An 11955-nucleotide genomic window follows, 5' to 3' on the forward strand; every position below is an offset into this window, starting at 1 on the left:
ACTAGATCTGGATCGGAGAGGAGAGGAGAAGGCAAAGGAACGGGAGGGAGAGAAAGAGGGCCGGAGAGGGAAGGAGGAGAGTAAGAGAGGGAGGAGAAGGAGGCTGGGACACAGGAGCCAGCCCGCGAGCGAGCTGTGAGCGAGAAATGCCGGCCGCGGCGCGGAGGCGCGGCACGGGGAGGGGGCGGGAGGAGGGCGGGGAGGAGGGGACCCGGGGCCTCGGGGAGAGATCCCTGGAAGCCGAGCGACGTCACGGGGCCGCGCCGGCCGGCCCGGGCCGCGGCTCGCTTCCTGCCCCCGCCCCCATCGCCCGCCGTCCCGCCCGCGCGGAGGGCCCCGGTGAGCCCCGCCCCGGCCCCGCGCCCCCCCCGCGGGGTGTTTACCCGGCCCCGAGCCGGTGCGCGGCGGCTCCGCGCCCGACCCGCCGCCTGCTCTGCCTCCCGCGGGGAGCTGGGGGAGTGGGGGTTCCGGGAACGGAGGGGGCAGGGGACCGACGACGCACATGCCGAGAAGGACAGAGAGATGCTGATCTCGCTGGGGGCCAGATGCTGGAGCCAAAGGTCGGAGGACACCAGAGCGACCTGCGGACACGGCCTCCCCCGCCAGGCGCAAACCAGGGAGCCCCTTCTCCTCACCACCCTTGCGCCCCACTTCAGACTCTCAGAGCCCGGCCCCCTGGGCCTCACACTCTCCCTCCCCCACTCCGTTCGCCCTGGAAGGCCCTGCTCCCCGCCGCGGCTCTGGACTCGGGCTCCCGCGGGGCCTCGGGGTGGAGGCAGATGGGGGGAGGAGGGGGCAGCCCCGCCTCCCGGAGGAGAGGGGAGCGCCTCATTACGCCGGGCTCGCCCGGGATGCCTCGCTCTTGGCGTCCGCTGCCTCCGCAGGGGACGTCCCAGGCCTGCAGCCCTCTGCCCTCGGGGACCTCCCTTCCAGTAACACCCATGAGCCCTGGGGAGAGACTGTGGCTTCTGAGCCGAGGAGCGGGCTCCTGATCCGGGGAGGGAGACTGGGGCAGCCCCAGAGGCCTGGGAGGCGCATCTGCTAGGCAGATGGTAACTCTGAGGGGGCAAGGTGCGTGAGGAGGGCTCGTTATCCTCGCCCAGAGCCAACAGCACCTGCTCTCCCCCTGGAGACTGCCTTCAGTCAGCAGAGCCAGCCTGACCACAGAAAGGGGCAAACATCCGAAGGTCGTGCAACCTGCTGAAGGCGGGGCGGGGAAACACATCTAGGTCCCCTGTGAGGTCTCAACTGGCTCAGCCTGCTGTCCTGCAGGGCGTCGTATCAATAGTGAAAGAGCACCCTCAGGTTCCCTCTCCCCTTAAACCTAGAACTCCGTGTGTGGCAGGCTGGAGGGAAAGGGGAGTGTTTTGTAAGTGACATAACATCTGGTAGAGGGGCTCCCTGAGAGAAGCCAGCCCAGCGCCCTCCCCAAACTGTGTAAAAGGGTCCCCTGGCCTCCAGAAGCCAGACACCTTATGGAGAGGGGAGGAAGGGGGCTGAGAAATGAGAGACAGAGGCAATGCAGCAGATGGAATGGGCATGACCTTTGGATTCAGGCCTGGGTTTGACTCCCAGCCCTGTCTGCCAGCTGTGTGACCTTGGGCAAGTCATGTCCCCTCTCTGAACTCCCATAATCTCAGCTGTAAAACCGAGTATGTGGCTAGTTAGCTGCCTGTGTGCCTCGCAGGACTGTTATGAAAACAAAATGAATCAGGTTCCCGGTGCCTGGCTGAGAGTGGATGTGCACTAAACATTTGAGAAATGACTTAATGAGTGAAAAAGAACAGAAGCGCCTCATTCATTCCCGTTTCAGAGCCGGCAGAGCTGGGAGCATCCTTAGAGATGACCCAGTCCAACTTCTCATCTACAGTGGAAACTGAGGCCCGGAGAGGGTCAGGGGCCTGCCCCAAATCCCACGGCTTGTCAATGGCAGAAGCAGCAGGTCTGCAGCCTCCCTCTGCTCCTCGCCACAAGCTGCCCATCTCCATTCATTAAGGCTTTACTGCTTGTCTGCTTCGAGGTTAGCACCAGGCCAAGTGCTGGAAGAGAAAACAAAAGCATAACAAGCAGGATGATATAGTTGCAACAAGAGGCTTACATTTGTACCTATCTGTAGTACAGATCTGTATTTTCCCCCGAAGCCTTTTCACATCCATTATGGACCTTGCTTCTCAAAATAAATACCTTTTGAGGTAGAAAGAGGAGACGCTGCATCCGTGTTTAACTGATGTTAGCAGAAAGAGGATAAGTGACTTGCCAAGGTCACAGGCTAGGGATGGCGCCAGGAGAAGCCACTCTTCCCAGCTGTGATTCCAGGTCCCTGTAGGGGACACCCCGCAGTGGTGACAGCATGCAAGGCTGGGACCACCCTACACATCTCGTACTCACCTGGCTCCTTCCTGGCTGCTGAGTTATGATGCAATTTACACACTGGGCGCCTGCCACAGTCCCACTGTACAGAAGGTAAGCAGAGAGGCACAGAGAGGGCTGACGGAGCCCTGCACGCACAGCATGTGAGAGCAGCCATCTGTTTACATCCCCCTCTGTTTTTATGTTTATTTTGCCTTGTTCCAAATGAGGGTAAAGGTAAAGGTGGCGGCATTACACCTTCCCAACTCAGCACCCACCCCTTACGGAACCACACACCCCTCCCTGGCACTTAGTTAGAAAAGCATCTCCGTGACTATTACCTCCTTAGAGACTTTCCATTAGCCTTCACAAGTGGCAGGACTGGGACAGTCAGGCCCATTTTACAGATAGGTACCTTTTTACAGAAGGTACCTGAAGGTTGAGTGATGTCTCCAGGGTCACAGAAGTTCTGCAAGGGAAAGTATGAATCAGTATGGCATTCCTCCACCTCGCAACTGTCTCCATCACAAAGGCCTTACTCAGTCCTCCATTTTGTCCAGCCTTCAGTGGGGCATCCCTTTATCCTGGATCCCCAGACCTGGGTGCAGCCACATGCCCTGGGACTCCATTCCTGCCTTCTCCCACAAAGCCGAAGCTGGCTCTGACCCAGATTCCCAGGGCTGTGTTGAAGATGCCAGATCCAGACAGAGGAATAGACCAAGTAAGGCAGGAGTGGAGGCTGCCCTCCCCACCAACCAGCAAGGAAGCCTGGCAGTACACAGTCTAGTGCAGTAGCCCAGGGCGAAGGGGGGCAGCCTTCACTGGGGCAGCCAAGTTCAAATCCCTGCTCTGTCCTTTCCTAATTCCGTGATCATTTCACCTCATTGTGCCCCAGTTTCCTCATACGTCAAATGGGGATAATTGTTATTCCTACGTGGTGGTTTGTTATGCGGAAGGAGATCATACATATGTCGTATGCCTGCAGCACAGTAAGCCCTCAATAAATGTAGTTATTTTTATTAGCTATTGACTCTCTTTGTGGCCTTGAATAAGCTGATTCTCTCCTCTAGGCCTCTGAATCTACACCACAAAATGGGAAACTTGGAGAAAATCACATCTTTTTTTTCAGCTGCAAAATCAGCCAGTTCTCCCAAATCTAAAGTAGATAAAACCTGCTTGAGGCAAAGGTGGGGGGCTTCCCCCTCAAACCTCCCCTGAAAGCTCCTTCACCAACCCTGGAACTCTGTAGAGCTGAGAACCACATGACTGCACCATCTCCATGGGCCCTTCCAGCACAGACATTCTAGGGTTTAAAATATGCATTTGCAAGCCCCTGCTGTGCCCAGAGCCCACCACTAGTCTTGGTAGATAGAAAAAGGGAAAGTCTGCTTGGCATGCATTCGCTCCCTTTGTTCCCCTCCCCTCTCTCCTATCCAGATGGGTAAACAGAAGCATGGGCAGCAGCATCAGAGAGTGATGGCGAGACTTAGAGAACAATGTGGCTGTTGGATACCTCAGCCCTGGGTGCGGGGCATCTGCTGACCACTCAGGCCCAGGATCCCATAGAGGTGGAGGCTGGGACTGATGAGGCTTGCCAGGGCTGGCTCAGACCCTAGATGGTCAGCAGGGAAGGCCAGGATGCTGTGCCGTGTCAATGGCCAGCTGGTCACCTCCAGAGAGGCTAAGTGGCCTCCCAGCAGGGGCCCACCACTCTGAGCCAAGGCTGGATAAAAACCCCACCCCTCTCAACTGGGTGACCGGAACCAGGGTGCAGCCAATTCCCCACCTGCCTTGCAAGGCAGGGCCTCTGCCCCCACCTCCCCACAACATGCAAATGCTCACAAACACAGTGAGAGGAAAGTGTGTTCACTGACTGGGGGTGGTGTAGACCTAGAATCAAGGAACAGCAAGAGAAGAACTCATGCATCTTTCAGTCATCCTGCAAACATTTGTTGAGGACTTCGGGGCAAGCACAGTCCTTCCCCCAGAACAACTCGAGGAGTAGTAGCTTCTTCTCTTTATTTGCTTAATCACTCAGACCTTTTCTTCAAATAAAATCTTACAAGAAAACTCAATAAATAAAAAATAACGGGCAAGCTGCTGGGGAGATAGGGACTCAGGATCCCACCCTTTGGGCCCCCCATATTCCCCAAAGGGTTTCTGGAGAATGCCCAGAGCCCCAGCCGGTTCAGTGTGAAGCCACCCAAGAGTTCTAGTCCCCCTCCTCCCATGACAGCTGGGACACTGGGGCCCAGGTCTCCTGCTCCCATCTCCCTCAGACCACTGCATCGCCTGCACTCTCGGAACTGGGGGGCGAGGGGAGCTCCAGCAAGGCACATTCATCAGAAAATAAAACGGCTTTGTTCAACAGTGACGTTTGCTGTGTTTCTTTAAAAGAAAATAAATGAAAAGATCAGAGGGTAATTTTTTTTTAAGTTTTTATTGTACCAACAACCCCCAAAGTGAGAGTCCCACAGGCTCTTCAGGAAAACTCAAGCAACAGTGAAGACAGTTGGGAGGAGTTTAGGAGGCAAATCTCACCAGGACATGATAGGGGAATAACTGGTGTCCTGGCTGTGCCCTCCCCACCTCCAGTCACTCCACATCCTCACACGGAGGATGGAGGGAGGGGTGCTGGGAACTCTGAGAGAATGGCTCTGGCTACAACCCCCACTACTGGGGCTCCGTGCCTCCCTGGAAACCAGTGGCCCCTCTCGGCCCGGGGAAGGAGGAGAGGACGGCAGACAGGCCTGGCACCCTGGTGCTCTCCCGTGTCCACACGACCCTGGGGGCAGACAAGGGCGGTGGACGTTAGCCCCACGGACACATGGTGGAGGCTCGGCAGGTTGGGAACCGGCCTGGCTCCAAAGCCTGGGCTCTGAATTCTTCACTCGGCCTGCCGGGTTGCTCGTGTCCAGGGCTCCTGAGAGGCCTGGAGGCCCCTGACTAACCAGCCCCTGACTCACCAGAGGAATGAGCTGAGCCAAACCTTGACCACTAGAGGGGACCAAGGAGGAGCTGACCCCACCAAGTTCAGAAAGGGCAGCTACCGCCCTCTGACCCTGAACTCTTACCTCTCAGTCACTATTAAGAGCTCACCATGCTCCAGGATCAGGCCAATCACTGCATACATCCTACACGCACAACCTCAGATGGTGGCTGTGATGTCATCTCTATCTTATACCTTCTGCAGGGGTCTGAGGCCAGAAAGGTCGAGAGGCGAGTCCAAATCTGCACAGCCCACGAGAGGCAGCAGGTCTGACTCCAGGCCGAGCTCTCACCTGTTGGGTGACACTGCCTCCCTGAGGACGCCTGGGCGTCAGGAGACCAAGGACAAGCCTCTTCTAGTCTCTGCACCTCGCCTGCCCACAGAAACTGACGAGTGTAGATAAAAGAGGCCAAACCTCTTGTAGGCCAAGGACTCCTTTGGGAATCTGATGAAAGAGATGGATTCTCTTTCCCAGAGGCAGAAAATTGTGCACACAATTTCCAGGGGATCTCAATCCCAAAGCCCCCTCAGATGAAGAAGGCAGGACTGGATCCTATAAATGACACTCCTCACTAGTGTCCTGTGACAAGAGAAGGGCTTTTCACACCTTAAGCCCAGAGGCCCTCACCCTGACTCTCCCCTAAACCTGGGGTCAGACCGTGGGGCCTCAACTCTGAGCAGAGAATGTGGCCATTGATTTCTGAGCCCAGGTTCCCACGGAGGGGACTGCTCACAGCTCTGGACCCTCGGTTCCCACGTGCTATTATTCAAGCACTTTCCCCTCCCACGGATGCGATGTCATTTGACGTCTGTGGTAACCCTGTAACGTTGGCAGAGAAGGGGTACTTTCCCACTGTACGGTGGGGAAAAGCGAGTCCCAGACGAGGAAGATGAGCTGCCCCACTGGAGACAGAACCAGGACCGAGACCCCAGGTCTCCCAACAACCAGCGCGGAGCCCCGTCCACCGGACCTGGAGACGAGCGAGCGGAGTGAGGTAAATCAGAAGACCCGAGTTCAATCCCAGCTCCACCCCTCCTACCTGTGTCACCTTGAGGCAGTCACTCCGCTCTCTGAGCGAGAATTCCTCTCAGCTGTAAGCAGCAGGTACCGGGTCAGCCTCAAAGGGAGACTGTGAGGATCAGACGAGGTGGTGACTGGGTCACTAAGACAAGAGCTCCATGCAGCGACTCCCACCGCCCAGAGCCCTCCAGGGCCTGCAGGGGTGGACAGAAGGGCCTTTTCTTCCCAGGAAAGGAACTTCCTATGTAACCAGAGGGGTAGCCACTGCTTGGTCACAGAGGCCCTCCCCACCCTGCCCTGCCAGGCCCTGGGCTGAGCCGGGGATGGAGAAGAGGGGAATCCGGTTTGGGAGGGCAGGTGCCAGGCACAGGTGAGAAAGACGTAAGGAGAGACAGACTCACAGAAGCAGACAGAATCAGACAGCAGCAGACAGAATAGCCTCGGAGAGGAAGACAGAGCCACATGCAGAGGAAGAAACTCTTACACACACTCAAAGGCAAGAGGCAAACAGGGCAGACAAGAGGCAGAACTACCAAGTAAAGTAGTTGACAGTTCTGCCTCCTACAAGAGGCAGCAGAGAAGGGGAAGTGGCAAGACAGAGGGACAGAGGAGCCTGACTCATAGGAGAGAGCAAAAGGGAAAGACAGGACCAAAGGAGATGAGAGCAAGGAAAGCAGGCCAGGCTGGGAGAAGCAGGATTTCTCCACTGAGAGAAATCTTCTGGGGAAAAAGTCAAAATCTATGCCATAGAATTTTTTAAGCCTCCTTTACCAGTGTGAAGTCATCTGGGTATTTTAAGAACATGTGATGCATTATGCATAACTAGTTTTTGTTGAAAGAAATCATGGTTAGTATATTTAAAGATGTGAATGCCTGGAAAATTATAGGGGGAGAAATGTGGGATTTTTTTCCCCCTGAATTTTCTGGGTTTGTCAAAACTTTCACATCTGCACCCAGCTTCCTAGTGAGTTGGGCAGAGAAAGAAAGGAACTGGAGAGAAAATTCCTGCTTCTCCCCTTTCGGGGCTGTGCCCAGCTGTTCCTGGGATCAGCAGCCCAGGGTCCTCCTCAGAGTCTGCTCTGGGGCCTCCAAGGCCTATTCCTCACCCCTCAAGGAAGAGAAATTGCAGAGGCTTTCGGAAGCACAACCTCGGTTTCTCCTCCAAGTCCGCCAGCCGCCCTCAACCGTGGGGGCACAGCGCCACCTGGATGTCAGAGTAGAGATTGCAGCATTAGGAGAGATCCCATCCTGGGTCCCGGGGTGGGGAAGGGTAGGAAGAGACGAAGACTATGAGACAAACGTATTGCAAAGACGTATGAAGCCGCACCCCGTGAAGCACCTTAAATAACCAGGGAAGACTAGGAGGGGGTGGGAGGCCTGCAGTGATGGCAAGTTGGACATTAATATTAACATGACCTCATTTGTACCCCCTCCCCCACCTAGAGAACATTCAGGTTACAGATACAAGGTGCCTGGCACACTGGGTGCTTAATAAATGCTTGTTGAGCTCAGTTGTGGCCCTCCAGAGTGTGGCCCAATCCCAGAGGAATCTGGATTTGGGGTGCCTACTGTGAGACAACGGCCTTGGCAGGGACAGAGGGTAAAGTCAAGAGTGGAGGGCCATGTCATTTCATGAGGCAGGCCTTCCCCCAGGCCTGGTCAGCCCCTCTGACCAATGTCAGTGTCACCGGCTTGGCCTCATGTGCCCTGTTCCTGAGGAAGGGAAATGCCAGGTCCCTCGGCTGGCATCTGGAAAACAATAAGGCAGCTGCAAGGGAAGTGACTAATGAGCACTCCAGGGAGCAATCCAGGACATCACACATGGAGACTTATCTCATTCAAAATGGATAAGCTAGCACTATCCAATTAGAGAGAAAATGTGCTGATTTCCCGGCTTTCTGAGAAGGTGGTCCTGAGCTGTGGCGAGCAGCTAGGCTGAGGAGGGTCCCGTCTCATCTCTCGGACCAGCAGCCGGGAGGAGGGCCTCAAAACTGCCCTCCCGGGTCCCTCCTCCACTGGCTGTCTCATAGATATGCAAAATGGCAGAGCGGAATGGAGCCTTGGAGCTTCTAATCCAACTTGCTCCTTTTATAGACAGAACTGAGGCCCAGAGAAGTTAATCACTCCATCAAGATCACACAGCAATGGAGCCAGGACCAGGGAAAAAGCCGGCTTTGGGGCTCCCAGTCCAGACCATTTAATACCATGTGATGACATTGCCCCGACTTCCCTGTGTGGAGTCCTCAGAGCTCTGGACAGGTCACTGGACGTGATGTTTCTCCTATGTAATTCATCCCTCTTGGCTCCCAGGCCCTAAGAGAGGCCTTTCCCTCACTCTTCACAACCAAGTCATGGCCCTTATCTCTGGTGCCAAAACGAACTCCCCCAGGCAGCCTTCCAGGATTATTGGCCCCATATCATTTGCTAGTTTACTCATTCATTCCATGGACATTCAATGATTAAGAGTCTGGGCTCTGGAGTCAGACTGCCTGGGCTTAAATCGTGTCTCTCTCTTGTGCTTGGGCAAGACATTCAACCTCTCTGGCCCTCGGTTTCCTTTTCTTTAGGATAAGAATAATACAAACACATACCTCCCGGTGAGGATTACATGACATCAATCATGCACAGCTCTTAGCAGGTACCTGGGAAAGAGCAAGCCCTAATGTTAGCTCCAATTCGTGTAGAGTGACGACCTAAATCTTGTGCTGGAGAAGGAAAAGAAATAAGATACAGTTCCTGCCCAAGACCTGGGCAATATGGTTAAGAGCAGGAAGAGGCAGATTATGGATCTCAGAGGAGGGGCACCTAAGCTGGCCTAGGTGGGGAGAAGCAGGCAAGGTTTTCTGGAGGAGACATCTAAAGCTGAGTTTTCAGGGGTGAGTGGATGTTAGCAAGGTGAAGAAAGGACCAGAATTCCAGAGGCAGGACTCAGCAAGAGCAAAGACTGAGGCAGGGAACAGCACGGCATGTTCAAGGAACCTCAACGGCTCAGTGTTGCTGGAACCACAAGTGGGAGACAAAGGGAAGCAGAGAGGCTTGGCGAGGTGACCAGGGGCCGGGTCACAGAGGCCTCAGAAGCCATGGAGGAGCCAGGGCGTGAGGCTGGAGATGACAGGGATCCCGGGAAAGGGCTTTAGTAGAGGAGAGACCTGGTCAGGTTGGTGTTTTAAACAGATCTTTCTAGGCTCTGTGGGGTCTGTGTTCTCTGCTTGGCTCCCCTTCAGCAACCACATACTGCCCTCGGTTCATCTATTTTGAATGGTCAGGGAATCTGCAGGCCAATCTCCAAGGCCCCTTCCAGCTACAATGTTCTGTAAACCACAAATATTCCCAACCACTGAGAGTCGCCACACCTGTCTGATAAGGTTCATTCCTTTTCAAACAATTAGGATACAGCAGAAGACAACGCAGCCCTCTGAGGGCAGGGACTGTGTCTTATCCACTTTCCCATCCCCAGGCACAGAACACACATGTGGCAAATGTTTGTTAGATGAATAATTGCCCATCATGACACCAACTCAACAGGCTCTTCCTCTGAGCATTCCAGAGGCCCTGTGGGCTCACCAGCACCAGATTCATCACCCACTGGAGTTTCCACGGCCTAGGACCAGGGTTGGGAAGGGTGTCACAGACTGGCCCAGTTTGTCATGCTGTGGTTGTCTGCTTTTTAATTTGTCCACATATTACTGTTTGCTTTTTGAATTTTCCATCATAATTCTGAGTGAATTAGCATTCCAAAGACCTGCCTTCCAGCTCCTGTGCCACCAGGATGAGCTGGGGGGCCTCAAAGCCCCCACCTGCCACCTGTGGAGCCAGGGTGTGACTGCTGATTCTCAGGAGCTGGTCGTCTCACTTCCCTTCTTAGCCTCTCAGGCTCAATGTGAGAAAAGGCAAAGGGTGTAGGCTTCACGGTCAGACCTCAGTGGCCTGGAGCAAATCACATAAGCTGTTAAAACGGGTGAACTGGCCTCCCGTGCTGGTTTGCCCTAAGTCTTAGAAACGATACCCGGGAGGAGCCTAGCTGCCCGGCTCATGGCGTGTGGCTGTAGGCAAGATGTAACCCCGCTGAGCCTCACTGTCCTCGCTTGCAAAGTGGGGTGACAACATCCACTGTGTAGGACCACAAGCAGTAATGCATACTGAACGCCTAGCACAGACTTTCAAAGCAGCAGGAGCCGTTATTCCAGATGAGGACTGCCTCACGCTCTAGAGTAAAGTGACTGGGCAGAAGGGTGGATGCAGCAGAGAATCAAAATTCACAATCCCAAGGCCAGCTCAGAACCAACTTTCTACTTCCTCATCTCCGTCACACCCCCTCCCAGCCTTGGCCCCACGTGTCAGTTTGGGCCCCATTCAGCCCTCCTGGAGATGAGGCTCCTAAAACGGAAGGTCAGAACCGCCAGAGGGGAGCGAGAACGTGAGTCTCAATCCCAGCCAGGCCAGGAGCGCGCCTAGACCTCAAATCCAGAATCTGGGAACGTACCTCTCCACGTTCCCAAGCAGGTGCCACTTGCTGAGGCGGGGACAGTGTACTGTTCTTGTTTGTCTCCCAGGGCTGGTAACTCAGCTCAGCTTGGAGGAGACAGGAGAGTTCAAGTCTGCCTGGGGTTTGAGTTGGGCTAGGGTGGGGCAGGCTGTCTTCCCTTCTTTCCAGTCACTTTGATCAGATTTGCTCATGAAATCAACGGCAAGGGCTGAACTCTGATATATTACCACACCCCCCACAGGCAGTTCATTCATCCTCCACTACCACCTGGACTCTTACACATGAGGGCACAAGGAAAAGGGGCAGAGCTCTCAAGGCACTCAGAGGTCGGGCCCATCAGCCACCCTCTCATCCTGCCCCGCCCCCAAGGCACCTCTGTAAAACCAAGGTCTCAACACCTCACTGGACAGGACTCAGCATTGCCAAGAGCATTCTCACCACAACTTCTGCCTGTTCCTCACTGACTTGGGGAACAAGTATCCTGTGGGGTGCTCCTGTGAGCACGGTGGGAACTAGTCAGCCCCACTGCTGGTGAACAAGAGGATCCGGAGATTTGCAAACAGCCTGGAGTTGAGATTCGGACCCACCACTTACTAGCAGTGTGTCGTCAGCCCCGTGCACTTCCCCTCTCTGGGCTTATTTCCTCGTCTGTAAAATGCAGATACCATGAGAGCCTGCAGGGGTTTTGTGAGGACTCACTGACTTTGAATTAAAGTTTGAAGAGCATACAGTACAATACTCACTAAATGTTCGCTTCCTCCCTGCTGCCCCAACACCCCACCCCATCCCACTCTCCCCCTGCCCCACTGTTCAGGACGTCAGGACAGACTTCTTCAAACACGACCAGACATCTTACCTAGGCCAGGCGTGACCTATGGGCACGTCTCCAGGACGGGCCTCTCTCGGGCTGGCCGGAGACTCCTTCCCCAGGCCTCAGCATCACCAAGCTGCACACCCTGTGGGAGAGTCCCAAGCCACCTCTCTGAGGAGAGGACACACACAGAGACCTCAAGGTCCCCACTTCATTCTGTCACGGTGGGATTCAATTCCACCCCAGGGAAGCCTCAGCCCAGCCAGTGAACACTTGTTGACAAAGCAACAGGCTAACAC

Source organism: Diceros bicornis, chromosome 13 (assembly GCF_020826845.1).
Source record: "Diceros bicornis minor isolate mBicDic1 chromosome 13, mDicBic1.mat.cur, whole genome shotgun sequence".
Classification (NCBI taxonomy): domain Eukaryota; kingdom Metazoa; phylum Chordata; class Mammalia; order Perissodactyla; family Rhinocerotidae; genus Diceros; species Diceros bicornis.